Genomic DNA, 19,074 nt, shown 5'->3' on the forward strand with positions numbered 1-19,074 from the left:
CTGTTTCTCCCTTCACAGATGCTGCCAGACCTGCTGAGCTTTTCCAGCAACTTTGTTTTTGTTCCTGATTTACAGCATCTGCAGTTCCTTCGGTTTTCACACGTACAATGAGTTGCACATCTCACCTCCAACACACCCTCCACCTTGGCACCCCATTTGAAGCAAGACTGACTTCGCAGACTTCCTGGAGGAGCAGAAACCATGGGCAGGAGGAATGTGGGTTTGCAGCAGGTTTTCTCAAACAGATGATAGTACGAAAGGACACCTTATCTGGAGGCCTAGGCTTCAGTTCCCCATGATCTGGTATTCGTCTTCCATGCATGCTCAGTACGGTGGTGCCTCAGTAAAGGTATCATTACTCTACAGTCACCCACATAATTCTTGTGACCAAACAGATCTGGTGAATGGCAGGTTTTGACGTCCCACAGTAGCAGTGTATCCTTGTTAAACAGGTTCAGGACCAGATAAGGTTCCTATCCAGCCAACTTCCACCACAGGGGCTCTGTGCAAACCCTGTATTCACCTGTGGGTAGACACAAAGCACGTTCTCTAGGAGTGACCCCTGTACAGATTGATGGCTGTGGGGTGGGGAATTAATCGCGTTCAACTCAGCAACTGAGGAGACGATCACTTGGCTCTGGGGATTATTTATTCTCACTGAATAATAAGAAAATAAAACCTCCCATAGTGAAGGAGATATGCCGTCCTTGTCTGGAATGGCCTGCATGTGACTCCAAACCCACAGTCAAGTGGTTGACTCTGAAATGGTCCCAAGGCCTGAGCAATAGTGGGGAGGTGATGGCCTGGTGGTATCATCGTTGGACTGTTAATCTAGAGACCCAGTTAGTGTTCTGAGGATCCAGGTTCGAATCCTGCCATGGCAGATGGTGGAATTTGAATTCAATAAAAATCTGGAATTAAGAGTCTAATAATGAACGTGAATTGATTGTCAGGAAAACCCAACTGGTTCACTAATGTTCCTTTTTGGGAAGGAAATTGCCGTCTTTACCTGGTCTGGCCTACATGTGACTCTAGGCCCACAGCAATGTGGTTGAGTCTTAACTGCCCTCTGGGCAATTAGGGATGGGCAATAAATGCTGCCTGGCCAGAGATGTCATCATCCTGTGAACGAATTTAAAAAATCAATGTGGGTTTTGGCAATGATGCCTGCATTCCAAGAATAGATGTAAGAAAAAAGTAGCTTTCATACCTGCAACATCAACACGTCTCGAGAACTGGCCAGTCTGCCTGAAACATCAACTCCTGTACTAAATCTGAGTATTTACTGTTTAATGTTTGCTCTCTTCGTTGATGTGAATTTTGGTACAGTAGCTGTTTAACAAATTAACTAATCATAGACTCTCTCAAGGGCTCTCCCAAGTGCTTAACAATCAATACAAGGGATAAGGTTATATATGACCACATTGGGGATCTTTCAGCTAGCTCCCTGGTACACTACAACAGTCTCGCAATCAGACAGGTCCCTTCATTCGTCAACAACATCCTGAAGATTAATGCCTTGTGTGCATTTTGAATGGTGAGTTTGAGACTGATGCTCTCCCAAACAGCAGTCAACCTGACTCTTCCAGAGGCTGGGTCATAGATGGTAAGTTCACAGTAAGACTGACTTTCGTATTTTTTTTATTCATTCACAGGATAAGGGCGTTGCTGGCCAGGCAGCGTTTATAATCCCTAATTTCCCAGAGGGCAGTTAAGAGTCAACCACATTGCTGTGGGCCTAGAGTCACATGTAGGCCAGACCAGATAAGGATGGCAGTTTCCTTCCCTAAAGGGCTTCAGTGAACCAGATGGGTTTTTCCAACAATCGGCAATGGATTCATGGTCATCATTAGCCTCTTAATTGCAGATATTTATTGAATTCAAATTCCACCATCTGCCGTGTGGGATTCAAACCCATGACCCCAGAATGTTATCTGGGTCTCTGGATTAACAGTCCAGCGATAATACCACTAGGCCATCGCTTCCCCAGTGAGACCAATCAGGGAATGGGCTTTTAAGCATTTGCTTTCGGGAAGCATTACGTTAATGGGCAAACATTATTTTGGATATCCTGACAAGAATATCTTTGGGTTTTTTGACGATCATTAATGGATTCACAGTCATCATTAGATGCTTCACTCCAGATTTTTTTTAAAAAATATTGAATTCAAATTCTACCATGGCAGGATTGAAACACAGTCCCCAGAACGTTGGGTTTCTGAATTATCAGTCCAGCAATAATACCACTAAGCCATCACCTCTCTGGGGTGGATCTTGTCCCAACAATCTTTGGGATAGAGGCAGGACTGCAGCAGGCTGAGCTAGATTGGGCATTTGAATGCGCATTTCAATCATAGAGATCAGGGTTTATGGGAGCGATCTGCAATTGTATAACATATAAAAACAATTGAAAATAAATAACGAAGAAGTGTCAAATGAGTTCTACCTACCTGGGTTCAAGATTATTCAAATCAGAATCCATGCAGTGTCATGATCATAAATGGAAGTAAAGTTATTGCTTTCTTTTAAATTTAAAGAGATGGTGGAACAGTAAAACATTCATGTGCATGGACAATCAGGAATATTGCAGTTGCATGCTGAGATTAAGCAGTTTAATGAGGCAATTGGATTTGATGGCAGGTTGGGGTGTAGAGGTGCCAGTTCACACTGCTGTCAAAGCACTTTGGGACATTTTACAACTTTGAAGATTCTGTACAACTGAAAGGAGCTGTTTCCTGTTATTTTTGAAGGCTTGGGTGATAAATTGGCTCAATTCGATATCCAATAGAGAACAGCAACAAGGCAGCCTTTTGTCAATCCATAAAGCCCTACATTATAGCAATCGACCAGTTTTCATTGGAGCAAAGAGGATTGAGAGGCATTCAAAGCTTTTATTTTTATTGTATCTTCCAATTTCCTTCATTTTTTTGCCCTGAAGATGAAAACTCATTTCAGGGGGCACATGCTCCCTTGCCTATATCTCCAAAAAGCAGGATCTTACTTTGATATTGTGGCTCCCAGGAACCTGGGATGGGAATCAGAAACCAGTAGCTTTAGGCTTCCCAATACCACTCTGATCATCCATTAACGAACGCCTCATAAGACGTCAGATGTTTTTGCGAAAGTGAGGTATTTGAGGGAAATAGAACTGGGCGTGTGCCAGCAAACTTATGAAAGTCAACACCGTGCTTTCGGAAGCTGAGGGAAGTGGGGGATAGACACTTTCCTGACTCCTGGGATTGATGGCATGGAAACAGAAATTGAACCCTCTCCAGGATGTTCTTCTGGCTGGCATTAGATTGAGAAGAACAATAGCAGGCGAGAACAGAGAATGCATTGGAAATATTGAGCAGGCCGAGCAGTATCTATGAAGGTGGCAGTGGTGCTAACACTGCAGACATAGTGAGATCAGTTGCATACAATGGAACACCAATGACAAGATGGCTGAGGAGGCTAGCTTGTTCTTCTTTGAGGAGAGGAAGGAGAAGACAGCAAATTTAAAGGAGAGAGGGACAACACTTGAAGACTTGGAGATTCAGCTACCTGGGGAGCAGGATGGCAAGATGGGAGATCAGCAACTTAGTGGGAATGGGCTCGAGGCGGCTCTCATAGATGGCATGAGGAGAAATAAAGGGGCAATTAGCAAACATTGAGGGTTGAGGGGCAAGTTTATGCCAACTGAAAAGGAGGGAGGTGGTGGAGGTAGATGATTGGATGGCGTCAAAGAAATTAATGAACCCCTCACACTTGCAGCCCAACATGAGGATGGAGGAGATAGGGTGAGGTGTTTAATTTGTAGTAGATAGAAATTGGGGTGTGTCGCTATTCCAGGAGGGTCATGGAGTTGTGAGCAGTTCTAGCAAACCAACAAAGGACCCAGGCAGATTGGACAGTTAGTAGTTAAACCAATGATTCAGCATATCCTCCCACGTCTGTGTCACTTTGATACACAAGAGCTGAGATGAAGGGGAAGGAGATGGGTGAATACTGTGTCACCAGGACCAGGGCATCAAAGGTTGAGGCGAGAATTAATTAAGGAAATCAGAAATTGCAGTAACACTGCTGCAGATGGAAGTCAGATTTAAGATGTTGGAAACACAGTTCTTAGGGCATTTGGTTTCTTCAGGGATAGACACAAAAGGAGATAATGTCATTAAAACAGATCATAACCTCAGATTACCCACAGATTTATTGGACTTTAAAGTACCACATGTGATTTGTTTATAAAGAGTAAGACATACAATCCAGAAATTGGTTGAGGGTACAAATTCAGAAGCTCCGTAAGACCCCTGTGTGGATTACACTGTGTTCAGGGAGTAATCGGGGAATGTGACACTTGAAGGGTGTCAAGGGAACCTTACACAGCAAAACTTCAAAGGGAGAGATGCCTTTCAAGAAACTGAACTGTCACCGCCCTAGTGTTATGTTCCAAAGTATGGACATGATAAGCAGAAAGAAAAACAATTCTGGGTGAAAGACATATTTATGCTTTACCCTTCCAAGAATACACAAGGCGGGGTTAACCCACTTCAGCCTGTGGTTTCTACATGCCAGTGTGCTGGGGAGCTGGCTTGCTAGTCAGCAAGTCTGGGGTTTGGGTCCCACTGCACTAAAATATGCCATGAAGGGTCACAATAAATAACTTCAACTAGACACCCTGCATGCGCAGGTATAAGAAATGCAGTCAGTTTCTCTGATTGCTGAAGGCAAGTCATCAGAAAAGACGCTGTTGAAGGAGACTGGATCATCCCTTTTCTGTTAACTGCAGAACGGAGAATCTCTGATCAACTGCCAAAGACAATGCTGTCAGAGTCACCCAACATAATGGCTCAAATGGTTCACCATTAATTAATTGCAGATAATCCAAAACCTGCTTTGTTGATATTATGTTCATGGTTGGCAAGAAGGTTGTTAATGGGTAGTCATACATTTTTGAAGGGAGATGTTGAGAGAGATCATCTACTGACAGAGGCCGCAGAGTCAACAATGGTGGCAGTGAGTTAGATTGGAAAGAGATTGGCATGAATAGCCTCCAATGAGTGAGGGGTTCAGAGCGGGAATGGGATGAGGCAATGTGGGATCATTCCTCATTTTATGATAGGATGTTCTGAAGTGCTTCACGATCGCAAATGGCTTTGGAAGTGTCACCGCTGATGTAATGTGGGATATGCATTGATAATGAAGAGATGCTGCATAGGCCATTAATTTGGGGACAGTCTTTATAAAAACAAATGACGCTAACGTGAAGTTGTTGTGAATAAGTGAATTGCCATTTTATTCCAATAGAGATGCAAAATCCTGTGGAAACCCTACGGAGGCAATGACTGAAGCAGTGAGAGATCAGTGAGACCAAGCAGAGACTCGGAGACCACTTTGTAGAGCATCTTCGCTCTGTACGCAACAAACAACAACACCTTCCAGTCGCCAACCATTTTAACTCCTCCCTCCCACTCCCTGGACGACATGTCCATCCTGGGCCTCCTCCAGTGTCACAATGACACCACCCGCAAACTGGAGTAACAGCACCTCATATTCCGCCTCGGGAGCCTACAGTCCAATGGCCTAAACATGGAATTCACAGTTTTAAAATCTCCCCAACCCCCGGCCTCATCCCATGACCAACCCTCCCTCTCATCCCCGCCTCCTTGACCTGACACAACCTGTCCATCTTCTCTTGCACCTATCCGCTCCTCCCACCTCACTGACCAATCCCCACCACTGCCTACCTGTACTTACCTATCACCATCCCACCTACCTTCCCCAGCCCCACCCCTCCTCTCTCTATTTATTTCTGAGCTCCCTTCCCCCTCCCCCATTTCTGAAGAAGGGTCCAGACCCAAAACGTCAGATTTCCTGCTCCTGTGATGCTGCCTGGCCTGCTGTGTTCCTCCAGCTCCACACTGTGTTATCTCTGACTGAAACAGCGCCTCCCAACCATTTTCCCATCGGCATGCCATTTTGGTGGTTGCCGATAGATATGACCCCAGACCCTGAGAAAGGGGAGTGGCAAAGCTGGGGGAATCTTTAAATTCCTGGGGTCTTTAGATTAAAAGAACACTGGCTTTTCCATGGGGATTTTCCACACAACATTCAGGCCTCAAAGTTCAGCTAGTTAGACTGTACTCATGTTGAAAATCATTTCAGCGATTTAAAGGAGTCTTGGGCAGATTTTAACATTTGAAAAGGGTTCCACAGTAATCAGTGGATTTCAGAATGCCAAAATTCCAGCTTTCAGCGTCATAACTCGTGAAATCCTGGGCTCAAGGCCAAATGAGATATTGTTTCAAATGTACAACAGCTAGCATGCAACTTATGACCCAGCTAGCACAGAGCCAGCTCTCAGAGTGAACAGAACCCCTGACCCTCCTGTTTATTCCTGCCAGCCAGGGCTCCCTGATTGGACCAGGTTAACAGCCCCAATCAGGGAACTCACATTCTATGAGGTTCAGCAGGCTGACCACTACACTCTGAAAGATATGAGCCCTGCTTGTGAATTTGTAACACCGTCAGTAAACCCTCTTGACTGCAGTCGGAGAATTTTAAACAAAGGTTTTAACTCAGCAGCAGCAATTCTGGGAGAAGGACCACTATAGCAAAGCAACTGAGCTCAGTGAAAACTGAAAGCTCTGGACCCACCGCCAAAATTTTATTGCCTTGAGTTCCTTTTTCACTTGGCCTTACACTCTGTAACGGTATATTTCCCTGCCTGCTTGGCTGCTCGAGTGTGTCTTTGCACTGGTTAGTAGAAATAAGGTAGATTTTCATTTTTAAAAATACTTTTACCCAATTGGGATTTAGCGAAAAAAAAAACTCAAGAAAGCTGACTGGCTACTTTCTCTGCTCGGGCAAATGAATACTGAATTGCAAATCCAGTGCCCTGTTTTAAAATTCCCATGAGGAGTAGGAAAAGAATGACCCCCAAATAGCCCTCCTCACTTTTCTGTCACCCCATTTGCACACAGACAGCAATAATCTATTGATTGATTGATTGATTGTCACGATGAAAAGCTCTGTTTACCAGCGGTACAGGCAGATAACAGCAAGCAAAGATCAAAAAGACTTAGAGGCGTACAGGTTACATTATTTGAGGCTAAATTCCATTCAACAGTCTGATAACAGCCGGAAAGGAGCTGTTCCTGAACCTACTTGTGTGTGTGTGTGTGTGTGTGTGTGTGTGTGTGTGTGTGTGTGTGTGTTCGGGTTTCTGTATCTTTTGCCTGACGGAAGGGGTTGTAGGAGGTCAATAAGTGAACATCCTGATAATATGATGTTGCTGAAAGGAGGCATCTTGCTCAGTACATCAATAAGAATTGCCAGTCCTCCTTTGTAGTCCTCCTATTGGCCTCTTTCTTCCTTTAACACTTCCCGGAGGGAGCAGACAGGGACTCAAATGACCAGCTTGACCCAAAGTTGAGAACTTAAGCTTTCAGGGCAGCATTCTCTCAGCACAGCGATGGAGTGTCAGCCCAGACTATGGGCTTTGGTAGGATTTGAACCTAAACTTTCCGAGAGACTCATGGGCCAACGCAAGTATGGGTTTGATCAGTACTGCTGGGATCTGATCCCATCTTTCCCCCCATACTTGTAGGTTCGGTGCAGACGGAAGCCAATAATATCCAAAACGACGAGAGTGTTCATTTAACCTTGAACTTTGAGAATGCAGGGATAAGATTAATAAGCCTCAGGCAAGGTTTAACATTCAAAGATTTGTTGTCCAGCATATAAGACTATTGAGCATGTAACAGACGGTGAGCTAACACTGGCATTCATTAAGCACACAAAAACAATAGGTGCTGGAGAACCTCTGGCAGCAACAGTGGAAAGAGAAACAGAGCTAACATTTCAAGTCCCCAGAACCGTTCTGGTCACAGATCTGCAATACTTTGCTTTATAATACTTGCATTCATTAAGATCTAAAAACCAGAGCCACATGCGAGATTCGGCTTGCACCGGGACTGCAGGATTACAACCGTAATCTCGAGAGGTTTAAACAAATGCTGCGTGAAAGGTGGAGGTTGGCTGATTTGGAGTATAAGTGACAAAGATTACACACAGGCTGAGCAGAAGTGACCTGAAATTTTCTGAAGAAGGGTCCCGACCCGAAACGTCAGCTTTCCTGCTCCTCTGATGCTGCCTGGCCTGCTGTGTTCCTCCAGCTCTACACTGTGCTATCTCAGACTCCAGCATCGGCAGTTCTTACTATCTCTGACCCATGCCTAGTAGCAATCAGTAAAATAGATGGCAGGGACTGGTCTAAAAGTTGAAAGGGGTGGCAGCATTCAGTTTAATGGCACTGAAGCCAATGAAAAGGGAACCGTCACAAGGAGCTTGGCTGAGGGCTTGTGGGAGCGTGGACTTCAACAAGGCATTTGACAAGGTTCCACATGGTAGACTGGCTAGCAATGTTAGATCACATGGAATCCAGGGAGAGCTGGCCATTTGGCTTGAAAGTGGGAGAGGGTGATGGAGGTGAGAGGGGAAAGATTTAAAAGGGACCTCTTGTCATGTATTCCCCACTTAAACAGTCCTGAAAGAAAATGATATATGAAAAGACAATCGTACTGAAGAGTTAACTCGCTCCATGGTGTTGCCAGACCAGCTAATTTGCTCCAGCACTTTCTGTTTCCATTAATTGGAATGCTTCATATTATGCAGCAGCGTGAAGAAAATGGCTGCAGGTGGACTGGAATCAGATTGTGAATACCAACCACGAGTGAGCACATGTACTGCAAGAGGGCAGCAATCATTAACCTGCTTGTTATTACAGTGAGAACTCTGTGACTGTTGTAAAACAATCAGCTATAAATGTAACTTCTTCAGGCTAGGCATCCTTAGAACAGGCTTCACAGTGGGGTAGGGTCTAGGCCCAAAACGTCAGCCTTCCTGCTCCTATGATGCTGCTTGGCCTGCTGTGTTCATCCAGCTCTACACCTTGTTATCTCAGATTCTCCAGCATCTGCAGTTCCTACTATCTCAGCTATAAATGTAATTCAGGTACAGGGAAATGCCAATAGCCTCGCTCCCAGTCTCCCTCTCACAACGCCCCCTATCTCAAATACACGATTGACCTTTTTCTGAAAATAAATCTTTTTGCAATTATGCGCTGAATTCAGAGAGTCTATAACAGCAGCCACGTCAGAAATATATCTTTTGCAGGGTTGGTGGAGTAATGCATGCATCATGAGCAGAGGGTATAAACTGCTATGGAATTGACAAGGTTTAGAGAAAACAAGATTTCCAGCGCACTGGAGACTCATGCAGGAAAAGTTTTAAATCAGTGGCATTTCACTGAGTGGGATTGGAGGCTGGGAAATTCGCACAATCATTGTGACATTCCTATTGACTGGAATACCCCATTCCCTGTCCACAGTCATGCAATTACCCTCAAACATATACATTTTGTTATGATCCCTAATGATGTTATTACTGATAAGTCCAAATCCAGACTGAAATCTGGCTTGATTGAATGTATTTTGTTCTTGCAATGTAATGAGGTGCCTTTCACAGAAACACACAAACATGCAAGATTGCAGATTTAGTTCTGACAATAAAATAAAAATTCATTATGCAATGCTTTATTATTAAAATAGAATAAACCAATCCAGTTACATATAAGATGTTTAAAGATTTCCTAACTCATTGTAAACCCCATTTGTTGTTTCCATCCGTGGGTGAACCTAGTACTAGGGGGCATAGTCTCAACATAAGGGGGGAACAGATTTAGGACTGAGTTGAGGAGGAACTTCTTCACCCAAAAGGTGGTGAATCTGTGGAATTCCCTGCCCAGTGAAGTAGGTGAGGCTTCCTCGCTGGATGTTTTTAAGGCAAGGCTAGATGAATTTTTGAATAGTAAAGGAATTAAGGGTTATGGTGAGTGGGCGGGTAAGTGGAGCTGAGTCCATGAAAAGATCAGCCATGATCTTATTAAATGGCAGAGCAGGCTCGAGTAGGAGCAGGCCTACTCCTGCTCCTAGTTCTTATGTTCTTATGTCCTAACAACATTCCTTTCCAGTACTAACAGCAGACAGAATTTTCTTCCATCTCATACCTACAGTGTTTAATTGATGTTTCAGTTCCCAGTTTGGGGATCTGATAGCCTCTTCCTTGAGTTTTTATATAACTGAGCTTAGACTTTCTCAGCTTCCTATAATCCCTTCGGGTTTTAACAAACTACTTCTGATCTGGAAATTTCAAACCAAACTCCTTAGACAGAGGTAACCTATTTCTTAACCATTCTGAAAAATCTCTTTTCTTCAGGAGGAAATATTTTACATGTTCAACTTCAACCCTGTTCCACAAATAGAAACCAAAAGAGTTTTCCAAGGTATAGGTGTTTCCCTTAAGCCTAACCAACATAATTTCGGATCCTTCTAACTGAAACTAATTGTACTGTTTACTTTGGTTGTTCATACAAATTCTCCCGATGTAAACAAATTTCCATTAGCCTGCAAGAACTATCCACCTCACACTATCTCTAAACAAGCCATGAGTTCAGAAAGCCTTATAAATTAATCCTCAAACTCCTTCATAGACACGGACCAAAACTCATGCGTCCCTAATTCAAAACCCAACTCCAAAATAAATATTAACCTATATATAAATCACAAACTTTCTTGTACAGTATTTCTTGCATAACTTTATCCTAAATATTTAAATTACAGTGGCTTAGTTTCCTGGGTCAAATACTACTCAGTGCTTTTCTATGTGTTAAGTCATGTAACATACACCACAAAGATTCGGGTTTGTGTTAATTCTGCAACTCTGTGGATAGACATCTTAAAGTTTAGTAACAATACCAATCATGTGAAATAATATATTTCAGACTTACACATAGCCATGCTCAGTATTATAGTTACATTCTGACTGACTGAACACACCACACAAACTCCATTATACAGAGCAGGGAATGATTGAAAACCAGGGTCTTTATAATTGGAGCATCACATCCTGTGACGTCTTAAAAGTACACTTCCTGTCTTGTCTGGAATCTATGTAACGATGCAATGGAAAACTGGGGCAAGTTTTCAATAGTGTGGTGTGGTGTGATGGCTGGGGTAGGAGGCTGATTAGAAGCTAAGTATCCAATACTCCAACCATTTGCAGCCTGGCCCATTGTCAAGTTAGGATCCAGAATCAGTTATCATTAAGAATCTCCCTATGATTCAGACAGTTTGCCAATTGCAGGAGAAGTGAATCAAAGGTGGATGCTACCATTTCGAAGCAGCCCGCAGAATCTTAAAGAGGGGGTGTACGTTTTCATCTTTAACAAAGTAACAAAATGCTGCTTTTGTAAACTCCTCTAGAACCCTTTAGCCAATGTCTAGCTGGGTTTCAGATACTGTTGTGGAGGTAATGTTAATGTCAAGAAATAGGACTATGTGCATTTCATAGGCCCTCAAGCCTCCTCTCCCAGATGATCTGAACTTGGACATCAATTCCATTTTCCTGTCTGCTCCCTATATTCCCAACTGATTTAGTGCCTATAAATCAATATCAGTCTTGAAAATACTACACTACAGTCATACTAAGGTCCACTCCCCAATAATGGTCTCTGGGTACATGAAGTTATCACATGTATTGTTTCTTGAGCAGAGCAAAAATGCAATGACATTGCCAGAGCTGATGAGTTAAGAGTCTGTTTGACGCCTTTCTTATGCTCTGCACAGACCCAGTCCCCCTTACTATGGCTTGGACTATATCCCATCACTACTATATCCCAACTTCTGCTCAATCTTTCTTTAGACGAGCTCTCTTCACTCAAACTATATCAGCATCATGACCCGAGTACATTAGCGCTGTCGCACTACCTGCGTGCTAACTCCTTGATCTAGATCTGTTGGCAAGATTTCAACAGAAGGAAAAAATGGGAAGTGGTAAGGAACTAACAGGACATCCCTGCAATACAATTGCTGAGGAAGTGGTTGTCCATTTAATCCAGGCCACATTGTTCACTGTCGACTCACAACCACTGCTTCTGTTGCCAAGTCAGCAGATATCATTTGAAGTGATACCAGGATGTTGCCTGGGCTGGAGAGTTCTAGTTATGTAAAGAGATTGGACAGACAGGCATTGTTTTGCTCAGAGCAGAGGGGACAGAAGGGGTACTTGATTGAGATGTAGAAAATTATGAGAGGCACAGACAGGGCATAAAGGAAAAAAACTTTTCCAACAATTCTCCACTTACCTACATGGCCAGAACTTTTATTTCCAATCCCTTGGTGATAAATCTCTGTTTTGCCTGGTATTAAAACAGTTACTGAAGCTGGGATCAGACAGCTGCTGCAAACTATTTCCCAACTTTTCTCCAGAGCTCCCGTGGCTTTTCCCTACGCTTTTGACATTTTATTTACTCTATTAGTTCTGACATTGGCAGGGTCACTGTTTATTGCCCGTTCTAATTGCCCTTGAACTGAGTGGCTTGCTACGGCCATTTCAGACGGCAATTTAGAGTCAACCACATTGTTGTGGGTCTGGAGTCACATGTAGGCGAGACCAGGTAAGGGGGGTGGATTTCCTTCCCCAAAGGATATTAATGAAACAGGTAGGTTTTACCACAATCAATGATAGTTTCATGGTCATGTTTCCAGAGACTAGCTTTCAATTCCATGTTCATCAATAAAATTAAAACTGCACCAGCTACCGTGGTGTGATTTGAATCAATGTCCTCATGTGTATTAGCTCTGGCTTCTGAATAACTGGACCCCTGACATGATGTTGTTGACTCTCTCGCCGAGCTGGCTTGTTCTTGTTTAGATGTTTTGTCACCGTGCTAGGTGACATCATCAGTGGAGCCTCCGATGAAGCGATGTTATTCTACTCTGCTTGGAATTTATACTGTCCGGTCCATTATGGTGAGTAGTGTCATTTCCGGTTTTGTTCTGTATGGGTTTGTAAATAGCGTCCAATTCTATGTGTTTGTTGTTTGCATTATGGGTGGAGAACTATGCTTTTAGGAATTCCCGAGTGTGTCTATGTTTGGCTCGGGCTACTATGGTTATCTTGTCCCAGTTAAACTGATGGCCTTCATTGTCTGAGTGTATCAATATGAAGGGAAGTTTGTTGTGTCATTTAGCTGCTAGCTGAGGTTCATGTATTCTGATGGCTAGTTTCCTTCCTGTCTGTCCGATGTAATGTTTGTGGCAGTCGTTGCATGGTATTTTATAAATCACGTTGGTTCTGCATGTTGTGGGAATGGGGTCTTTAATCCTTGTGAGTGCTTGTCGTAGCCTGGCTGTGGGCTTGTGGGCCACGATGATTCCTAGTGGTTTTAGGAGTCTTGTTGTCAGTTCCGATATGTTCTTGATGTAGGGCAGTGTGGCCAGTGTGTAAGGGCATACTGTGTCCTACTGTTGTTGCCTGTTATGTAAGCATCTGTGGATGAAGTTGCGGGGATATCTGTTCATAGCGAGGATTTTGTACAGGTGCTCTTCCTCTTTCCTGCGTAGTTCCGGGGTGTTGCAGTGTGTCCTGGCCCGTTTAAATAGTGTCCTAATGCGGCTTGGTTTGTGGGTGTTGGGATGGTTGCTGTGGAACCACCAGAGGCCTCACTGATGGTGTCACCTAGCACGGTGACGAAACGTCTGAACGAGAACAAGCCAGCTCGGCGAGCAAGTCAACATCCTCACCCACAACCCGAGCTACAGATCTTTACCAAAACTTTGAAGACACCTGACATGATTACTACACCTCAGCCTCCCACAGTGTTGGCAAATTATTTTGTTCATTCTATTACCTTTCTTGGCTGGAGTTACTTCAATGGGATTCAAGAAGCGCGGCAGAAATACTGTTCTTTGTTCCCGACACTGAATGTTGCACTGTGCACTCAACATCTATCAGTCAGCATCGGCAACAGCTTGTTTATTGGCAGAGGGGACGGCACAGTCCTGTACCTGCAGCAAAAACTGTGTCCAGAGAGAATGCAGGGCACAGAATTATGCCAACGGATCATAAGGGTTGGTATCCAGAAGGCACGGTCTTAAATGCTTTTGTAAAGCATTTAAGGGGAGAAGAGGAAGATACTTGTTAACAAGGCATGTTGTTATGCTCTGGAATAGACTGTCTGAAAAGATAATGGAAGGAGATTCAATTGTAGTGTTTAAAAGGGATAATTACTCAATTTTCTTACCCTCTCTTAACATCCACTCGTACAGAGCTCCCAGCAGCAGGTGAAGATGTTGAGGGGACCCATCAAGCAGGAAGCTTGGTAGCATCTGTGGACTGTGTGAGGAAACCAGAGCACCTGGAGGAAACCCACACAGACACAGGGAGAATGTGCAAACTCTGCACAGACAGATAGCTAAGGCTGGAATCGAACCCGGGTCCCTCCTGCTATGAGATAGCAGTGCTAAGCACTGAGCCACTGTTTCTCCTCAAGGCTTTGCAATCTCCAGCCTACTCCCCCTGAAAGGTGTGACTCCCTTTCTTGAATCTTCCCTCACGTCATTCCAATCATCCTCTGAGCAATGTTTGGATTGCAGAAACCCAAGAGTTTTCTGAAGAGAAGCCTCAGCTTTGACCTCACATGTCAGTTCAATAAGTTCATCAATGGAATTGGAGTCTTTCAAGTGTCTGTCCATTCACTGTATGAAGAAAATTATTCACTATTTCTTGGCTCTGTGTCTATTAGCTCAGAGGCTGAGCGAAGTTCCACATTTATTTTGGCTGCTTGCGCAGAACACTCTCAGAACAGAATCCTATACGTGTGTCTGCTCAATCAGTCTCTGAAGATGGTCTTAAATGTTAACGCTCTGTGTCTCTGGTTAGAAAACATTTCAAAACCTACTACTGTTACAGCAGGCTCTGAAATCTGCTCACAGGAATCGCTGTAAAAGCTCAGCAGGTCTGGCAGCATCTGTGGAGAGAAATCAGAATGAGTGTTTTAAGTCTAGTGGCCCTTCCTCAGGTCTCAGGGTCTCTGATTAGAGACAGAGCATGTGGTGTCTAACCAATCCTCTCGATGCTTTTAGAGAGAGAGGTGGACATTACGGGGGATACAATACTTTAATTACTCCTCCAACTCCATGTTGATTTAGTCCTCTCCCTCTCTCCTACTCACCTCAGTATTTTGATGTCAGCTTGCCCTTAATGGGCTTTGCTTGTTAATACGCAATTCACCCACGGTTGTTTTCCTACTCAAGTCTAAAAAATAGCATGAAGTGAAATGGGCTTGAATAATCTCTGAGTTTCTAATGGGGATGGTCAAAGCACTAAGTTGGCCCAAAAATAGATGGTGCACAGCCGATGGCCAAATGCACATTGCCAGGACAGAGTTAATGGGAGTTTCTAACCTAGCCATATCTGACTTGACAAAGCCTGATGTTGATGCAGAGTGTCTGAAATTCCCCATCACTACACTGAGGTCAAACAGCTCGAAACAAGATAAAGAAATGTGATTATTCAACTTCATATTGCATACTTCACATTCGGTGGGCTCTGTTCCTTACATTTCCTCAGCTCCAGCACTCTCCATGTTGTATCTCTTCACTTTTATCTGCACAGTCCTGTCCAAATAGTCATCCAGCTCCTTCTTTAAAACAAAAGGTCGCCTCAAACCGAAAGATTTTCACCTGAATTGATTCAAACATGTGGAAAGAGAAAGCACCTCTTCTTGCACCAAATTATGCCCAATTTTTATTATTATTACACTCCTTTGGGTTATGTACTTCTAGTCCAAACTAATGGGCTTAAATTGTCATCTTCAATTCCTCTTGGTATTTTCAAAATTTACACCATGTCTCTTTTTAATCTTCTTTTCTCTGTGAGAAAGCAAATTGAGTTCCCCAATCAGCAGACCCTAAAGACCTCAGTGTGTGCCTTCACATTTATAAACAGCAGTGATCCTTATGTTGTTACCGAGTGCGATGGACAATTTCAGAGTGATTATCCTGTTTTATATGCAGTGAGGTTGAGCTCATTAGGTTCTAATCTGGTTTGCAGAAGCTCATTGATTTGAAGCCCATGCAGTTGGAGGAAAAATAAACTCTTCGCCATGCTGAGTTGGAATAGACGCTAACCCTTGCTCTCGGGAGAGAAAGGATAATGTAACAATCGATTGCCTTACCCATCTCTCAACACTGTTCATGCTTGCTGCTTCTTCAAGCTTTGAACTTTAACCCCAGTCATCCAAGCTGCAGATTTGATAAATTATGTGAAGCAAGAGCCAGCCAGTCTGACGAAGGACTGATGACAAGGTAAACATCAATGCTAATACAGAGCTTTGTAACTCAAGAAGATAGGGTCCAGGATTAGGGGAGGTTGGGTTGGGATGGGCTGGAGTTTAGGTGCAGGAGATTTGTATATGCCTTCTCTCAGGTGGGTAGCTGATGATTAATTCATTGTTATCCAATTTCATGGGATGTGGGCATCACTGGCATACCCACCCATTTGATGCCCACACAGGTGGCATGGTGGCTCAGTGGTCAGCTCCGCTGCCTCACAGCGCCAGGGACTCTAGTTGGATTCCAGCCTCGGGCGACTGTCTCTGTGGAGTTTGTATGTTCTCCCCTTGTCTGCGTGGGTTTCCTCCGGGTGCTCAGGTTTCTCCCACCGTCCAAAGATTCGATGGATTGGCCATGCTAAGTTGCTCATAGTGTCCAGGGATGTGCAGGTTAGGTGGATGCAAGAGGAGATTCAAGGTTACAAGGATACAGTAGAGAGGTGGGTCGGGTGGGATGCTTTTCAGAGGGTTGGCGTGGCCTCTTCCATAGTGTAGGGATTCTATCTGTAATTAACCTTGAGCTGACTGGCTCACTAACCCATTTCAGAGGGTAGACAAGAGTCAACCACATTAAAAATCGAAAGAACTGCGGATACTGTAAATCAGAAACGAAAACAGAAGTTGCTGGAAAAGCTCAGCAGGTCTCCTAATCAAAGGTAACGTTTCGGTTCCAGGGGCTCGGAGGAAGGGTCACCGGACCCGAAGCGTTAACTTTGATTTTCCCTTCACTGATGCTGCCAGACCTGCTGAGCTTTTCCAGCAACTTTTGTTTCCGTTCCGGTCAACTACATTGCTGTGGGCCTGGAGTCACATAGAGGCCTGGTCAGGTGAGGGTGGCAGATTTCTCTCCCTGAAAGACATTAGTGAGCCAGATGGGGTTTTATGACAATTGATGGCAGTTGTCATGGTTACTGACACTTGCTTTATATTCCAATGGATGGTATGGTGGATTTGAACTCATGCCCAGCTTGGGCCTGAGAGAAAGGAGGCTGTAACAGGCTGATTTAATGTGAGTCGAAGGAGGTTTGTGTGGAGAAGAAATGCTGGTGTAGGAGAACTCCCTCCCCGAGTGCATAATGGGTTAACCTACAGCACATGGACTACAGCAGTTCAAGAAGGCAGCTCACCACCACCTTCTCAAGGGGCAACTAGGGACGGGGCAATAAATGCTGGCTCAGTCAGCAATGCCCACATCATGAAAATGAATTAAAAAAGCTTTAGGGAGGGTCTATCCCAGTGCAGGACATTCTGTGCAATTGTAGGTAAAGCATGTCTCAGCTATTTTTGCATTAAATTACATTCTTAGACAATTTTCTTTTAAAAACTCTCTATGTTCTCAGGAACCATTGCGCCCATTCTCCCACATCCTGCTGAACCATTAGCCTCACCATTCCCACTGGGAATGGCCCTCTCGGAGAAGAAGGGTATGATATGCCAATAGCTCCATTAAACATTCATTTCCTGCAGTCATGGTGTGCCACTCTTGGCTTGGCACTGTGTAAAAGTAAGGTTGCTAGTTGACCATTGATTCTTTTTGACAGATTGGCACTTTGCCTTCTGTTGCTGACACACGTGGCTCTAGCGTCAATCTTTCGGAAGAGAAGGCCAAAGGTTGATCTGAGCCACGTGTTGCCAGGATACCAGCTGAAGACCTTCTTTCTTGATGTTATCATGTTTGACTGGTCAGGGGAGGCAGTGGTAATTATCGACAGACTCATAATCCAAACGCCCAGTCTAATGCTCGAGGACATGAGTCTAAATCTTGCCTCCAGATCCAAATTTGGATTCAAGACTTAAATCTGGGATTCAAAGCCAGTTGATTGGTGTGAAAACCCACCTGGTTCATTCATGCCTTTAAGCTCGGGGAAGTCTTAAAGAAGTCTGTCCTCCATGTGACTCCATGTGGTTGACTCAGACATGGCCCAGCAAGACAATCAGTTGTATCAAAATCTCTCTCATAAAATTGGCAGACCACCTGGCATTGAGCCAGAGAACAACAACTGCAGACCCAGGCCTCTCGGCCCTACAAATCCGTCCTTACCAATGCCAAACTGAGAGGCAATAGCCTGATACTATCTGTAAGGCATGATTCTGTGATTCTTGTCCCAGTGCCAGGGCTGACCTATAAGAGGTGCTGGTACAGGTCTATACAGTTTTTTTATTCATCCACCCGATGAGGGTGTCGTCAGATAGGCCAGTATTTATTGCCCATCCCTAACTGCCCAGTGAGTCAACCACATTGCTGTGGGTCTGGAGTCACATGTAGGCCAGACCAGGTAAGGATGGCAGTTTCATTCCCTAAAGGGCATTAGTGAACCAGATGGGTTTTTCTGACAATCAACAATGGTTTTATGGTCATCATTAGACTCTTAATTCCAGATTTTTATTGGATGCAAATTCCACCATCTGCCGAGGTGGGATTAGACCCAGGTCCCCAGGATCTCTGGATTAATAGTGAAATACCACTCAGCCATCACCTCCCCCAAGAGGGAGTTAGGACGAAGTTCCCCTGGGGTTCTCAGCATTGTCTGTGGACCCCATAGACAAATGCCTGATTCCCTTTGATGGATAATAAAACATACAGTACTGGTGAACTAAGAGCCTCTAGTCCACTTGGAAACACAACGAACCTAGAAGCAATTCCATTGGAACTCCAACAAAAACCTGACCATTACAACTTGTTGCATTCTTATTTTATATTTAAACATATCAATCACACATTGTTGATACAATATTGTGTTCTGTATCCAAAAACAGGAATATTTGCAGTTGAGATAACAAGGATTAGAGCTGGATGAACACAGCAGGCCAAGCGGCATCATAGGAGCAGGAAGGCTGACGTTTCAGGCCTAGACCCT

This window comes from Rhincodon typus, chromosome 11 (genome assembly GCF_021869965.1).
Source record: "Rhincodon typus isolate 14 chromosome 11, sRhiTyp1.1, whole genome shotgun sequence".
NCBI classification, from domain to species: domain Eukaryota; kingdom Metazoa; phylum Chordata; class Chondrichthyes; order Orectolobiformes; family Rhincodontidae; genus Rhincodon; species Rhincodon typus.